A 6000-nucleotide genomic window follows, 5' to 3' on the forward strand; every position below is an offset into this window, starting at 1 on the left:
TATCTAACTTTAGAGTATGTACTAGAAAATATAAACAAAGGAAACCAAAGAACAAAAAGTGGACAAATAATCGCCTACGCAGGTGATATTGTTCAGAAAACCGGAGAAGAATGCTAGAGATAAAAGAAAAAATATTGGCAGCGAATAAAGGTTTATTTAAAAATAAAAGATTACTTAAAAGCAAAATACTAATTGAGAAAACTAAGATGAACATATATAAAACATTAAAACAATGATTAGACCAATATCATTATACGTTGCAGAAAGAAAAGACAACTACTAAAAAATATGAAGAAAACTTCAGATTCTTGAAAAAAATATATCAAAACTAACACGAGAACCATGTAGGGACCAATCAAAATAGATCAAAATAAATTAAGACGCAGAACAAATTGCCGACCAGGAGATAAAACAGTGGCATACGCAATGATAGAATAGAATCCAGGAAAAGGCAAGACAAGGTCAATGTTTGGATAAATTTCCGCGGTCAGGTTAATGAAAATTACTAAGTTCTAAGAAAGAACCGCATTTAGAATTTAAACCTAGACGTTTCGGCACCCATTTTGGAGACATTATCAAGAGGGATATGGTTCCGTTCAAGTTCAGTGTCTCAATCTGCCTACTCCCCTCACTCGTGACGTACCAGTATCTTGTTCTGTAGAAAGACAAGAGCCGTCAAACGGAACTGAGGTCTCAATCTGCCTACTCCTCAGTGCGGTCCTCCAGGCTGTGCGGGATTGGTTGAGGAGGGGGTCCGATGAAGCAAAGGGTCGCCATGTTGCTGACAGTCTTTTAGCGTCATCGCACGTGCTTAAGCTATAAGGTTTTTTTTTTTCAATTTTGACGACTTCACGAATAATTCTCGATTTTAAGGAGCAGATAGGAGCGATGGTTTTTGCTTTTTCGAAATCTATTTTGTGACCTGTTTAAATATGATGTTGGGCTAGAGCTAAAGTAGTATCGGAATGATTTACAGAGATATACAAATCAAAGGGGAACCAATGGGCTTCCCTTTCTCTCCCGTAATAGCTGGTATCCACATGGAACATTTTGAAACAACAGCCCTGTCCTCATCAAATCTCAAACACACCTGCTGGTTACGGTACGTTGATGACTTCGCCATTTAGCCCCATGGTAAAGACACGTTAGATCTCTTCCTCTCCCACCTGAACGGAATACATCCCAGTATTCAATTCACGATGGAAGTTAAGTCTGAAGCGTCTTTGCCGTTCCTTGATATTCGTATTCAGAAACACCCACCTTATAGTTTTTCCTACTTCGTGTACCGGAAACCACCCATAGAAACCTTTATCTCAATGCCCACTGACATTACGTCCAAAAAAGAAACATCAAAATGATCTTTACTACTTCCTCCAAGTTGTCCAATCTCATCAGATCCGTAAAATATCATCGATAAAAATTAAAAAAAGGCCTTACAGCTGAAACGCTTAAAGAATACCGGCAATATGGCAACCGCCGCTTCAGCGACCCCCCTACCCAACCGATCCTGCTCCCGCGTTTCTGCGCATTGTGTTCCCGTGCACAATGAAAGTTAAAAAGAACAGAGGAGTAGGCAAATTGAGACCTCAGTGTTGTTTGACAGTTCTTGTATTTCTACAGAACAAGACATAGTGCTGTTTGTCACGAGCGGAGTAGGCAGATTAAGACCCCGAACCCGAACAGAACCATATCCCTCTTGATAATGGCTTTTCGAGTTAACATATATATATATATATATATATATATATATATATATATATATATATATATATATATGTATATATATATATATATATATATATATATTTATATATATATATATATATATTTATATATATTTATATATATATATATATATATATATATATATATATATATATATATATATATATATATATATATATATATATATAGGTTTAACTGCGTAAAGTGGTTGTAGTTTGTTTATCTTCTGATTTTCTCTTTTCTAAATCAGTTATCAACTTATTTGCTTTTTTGCTGCAGTGAACAAGTTAGTTCGGTGTTAATTTTAGAGTTATATTTTGGGTTATTAAGTAATTCTAGTGATTTATTATTATAATCTGTTTTGGTCATGGCACCAGTGACGTAACCCTTGTCGCTATTTACAATAAGGATTTCGAAATTTTCTTTAAAAAATCGTTTACTTCTAATGTTAATTTTAAATATAACAGAACTAGTCTATGTCTAAAATTGGCTGTTTGCTGTTATTTTACCAAAACTTTCCTTGTTACAGTGGGTACTTACTGCAGAAATATTATAAGTCCAGGTTTAAAATTATTTGAGCATTTCAAATAATATTGAAGTAGTCTATGTCCATTATCTTAAATTTGTTGGTGCAGAAGTAGTGTATGTCAACATTTATTAACTGTCTTCTCATCTGAGTTGATTTAAATCAAATATACTAAGTGCAGAACTTGCCTATCTGGAGATAGACTAGTTCTGCACTCGCCAGATCATAGCAGCACTAGTCTAGTTTTTGTAAACATATGTTAGTTTGTGTTATTTTTATCTCAAAATTAACAGTAAAAATTGTTCTCTCCGAACAATCTTTTTCCTGTTTGAGAATTCAAATAATTATGTTGAGTCGTGAGAATTATATGGTGGCACTGTCACAACAATGTAAGTATTAGTAATATTAATATAATTTTAATATTTCCTGTTTGTACAATTAAATAGTTTAATTTTACTAACTTATGTTTTAGGTTATGTAGGTTACTTTTATAATTACATTTTAGCAAATAGTAATTTTTGTTATTGGCCTCTACCTTAGGATTTTATTAGAAATAATGTAGAGGAGAAGCCTATTATACGCTCGAGAGTAAGGAATTATAAAATTGATGACTGCACCAATGATTTTGACGATAAGATTAATGAAGAAACGTCGACAGGTAGCAGTAGAAAACAATCACGCAGGTCTATGTCTTATTTCTGTTCTAGTACTATCTTTGTACTTCTGGAAAGAAGGAAAGAGTTTGTAAAATGTTTTTCCTGAATATATTATGTCTTTTTCATCAAATGGTAAAAACTGCATTTTCCAAAAGAGATAAAATACTGAATATGGTTGGTGAAGTACAAAGAGGAAAAATGTCTGTGCTACAAAATTATCTGACAAAATAAAACAGTCAGTGATGGATCATATCAATATGTTTCCGAGGGTAGAAATCCATTATTGCCAAAAAGATACACAGGGGCAATATTTAGATTCAAATCTATATATTACAAAAATGTACGATTTACATAAAGAAGACTGTATGAATAAAAATATTCAATAATTCGCGAAGTTGTTAATGTCTCTATTCAACACAAATTTTAACCTTGGATTCTTTAAATCAAAAAATGGATTTGTGTGACCTATGTGAAATACATAAAAACAGCAATGAAAAAGAGAGAAATGAAATGAAAGAGTTAATTGAAGACCATTTAAAAAACGAGATGCTTGCAAGAAACGAAACCACTTAAAAAAGGAACTTCAATATATAGAAAACCTCAAGAAGAAAGAAAGAATTCAGCACATTCTATAAGAAAGTTAACATCAACAAAAAAGAATTCAAGAAAAACACAAATTAATGTAGAAATTTTAATGGCGATCTATTAACAACAAGAACAGACGTACTAAACCGATGGACGGAATATTTTAACCAGATACTTAATATAGAGGAAGAAGAAGAAAACCCGGAAGACGAAAGCTGTGAGGTAAGCGGAGCAGACGAGAGGGAGGAGGATCCACCAACGATCCTGGAAGTTAAAGACGCTGTAAACAAACTAGCCAGAAACAAATCACCCGGAATAAATAATCTCCCAGCGCTAATAACGCTCCTAAATGCAGCGTATAAAATATTCTCCATTATACTATGCCATCGTATGACACCATATGCAAAACGCATAATAGGACAATACCAGGCTGGTTTCAGAGGTGGTAAATCAACAATTCAACCCTGAGACAAATTCTAGAGAAAACTCTGGAATACGGTGTAGACAGGCACCACATATCTATAGACTACAAGGCAGCCTACGACTCTGTAAATAGAAGAGAATTGTTTAGAGCAATGGTAGACCTAGGAGTACCAACTCAGTTGGTAAGTCTAACCAAACTAACCCTTAAAAAAGTTGAATGCAGAGTACGAATCCAGGGGGAACTCTCTGAACCTTTTAAAACAAATAACGGGCTACGTCAGGAAGACCCACTCTCCTGTATACTATTCAATCTAGCTCTAAAAAAAGTAATACGTACGTCACAAATCACAACTACCGGTTCAATATATAACAAATCTGTGCAAATCCTAGCATATGCTTGTCGCCAAGGTAACCAATCACGACAAAGATTGTTACTTTGACCGGCCAATCATAGCGCTCGTTATTAACTACGCTGTCATTGGCCTCTTGGCGGAAGATTGCTGCAAATTCTCAAACACGATGTGTATAAAAGAGCAGCACATCTTCCGATCGGGAGCCGCTAGTTGCTAGTAGTTAGTTCAGCGCCATCCGCTGAACAGTACAGACGTGCGAGCGAAGACACCGCCTAGGAGCTGCAGCCATCGAGTCAAAGCCAGACTTTTCAGTCTGACCGTGATTGTAAGCACGGTAAAGCGGAGACACGGCGCCCCCAGTGTGGCCGAGGCCAGATAAGAGGTAAAAGCCTACGCTGAAACGAGGTTAAACCGGGGAGATTTGTTTTTTAATCAAGTCTTCACGGAGGCCAAAATTGAGGCGTAGGAAAGCGAAGAAGCATACGGGCTTTTAGCCCGTCGGGATACTCCCTGTGCCACCGTTTGGGATGACACTGTGGGATAGAGTTTTCTAGAATTCTATATCTGGCAGACACGGCCCCAAGGTCAGGGAGGTGAGAAAAGCAAGTGGATACCGCTCCAGTTCTACCTAGAGCGTGAACAACCGCGAAAGAGGTCACTGGGTGGCACCCAGAAACCGTGCTGGCAACGGGCCAGACGGACGACAAAAAAGCCTCCTTAAAAATTAAGATATCCGCCCCAAAAATGGATCGCTCTCGATCTCCGCCAGACAGAAAGGCAGCCCCCAGTCCTAGCTCCTATGGTTGCAGTGAGAGGAAACTCCACTGCAACATCTATGATGTATTGCCCCCCCATAGATGCCGGTAACAGCAATTACGAAATTTTCAACGAATTACCCATGGACGATGAAAACACCAACGAAATGGACTTCAAACGTCCAAAGAATAAAAAGAAAAGGACAAAAGACCGAGCGGAGGGAAACAGCGCCAGCAACAACGGACGATGACACCCCGAAAAGGCAGACACAAAAAAGACAAAGTCCGAACTACAAACACTAAGGATGTTGCTCAAGGAGAAAGACGCCGAAATAGCAACACTAAGGAAAAAGATTAAAGATTTGCAAGACACAATGGTAGCCTCACAGAGGTCTATCATTGAACACATGGACAAGAAATTCAATCAACTAAACCCAAAAAAACCTGAGGATAACCTGGAAAACCAGGAACAAAAGAAGAAGAACGACGAAAACCTGAATAAACAGGCCGAAAATAAGAAAACAGAGGACAACCTGAAAAGTCAGGCAATCAAAAAAACTAAAGCCACGGGTGCCATCCCAAAGAAATCCCAACCAGAGGAGAAAAAAGCCACGGGAACAATCCCCAAAAAACTACAAACCGAAGACAATCAAAAACCAGTCTAAAAAAGAAGATTTCCCCCCACTCACCCCTCCTAAACAGCAACAGGAAGGTGATGCACCAGCTTATCGACGCCCTCCGTCTCCAACGCAGATGGACACAGAAGAAGTACCCAAGAAAACTTGGGTACCAAAACCACCTGTAATAAAATTGCAGAGTGTCAGATTCACAGGAGCAATACTAAACATTGCCCAAAAACAGCATGTCATCACAGCTAATAAGCTGTCAAGAAGCTGCAGAGAAACGCTTATTCAGGCGAAAAGCCCCGAGGACTACAGGAAGATGGTAAAAATCATCGAAAATTTCAATGAGGACAC

Source organism: Diabrotica undecimpunctata, chromosome 3 (assembly GCF_040954645.1).
Source record: "Diabrotica undecimpunctata isolate CICGRU chromosome 3, icDiaUnde3, whole genome shotgun sequence".
NCBI lineage: Eukaryota > Metazoa > Arthropoda > Insecta > Coleoptera > Chrysomelidae > Diabrotica > Diabrotica undecimpunctata.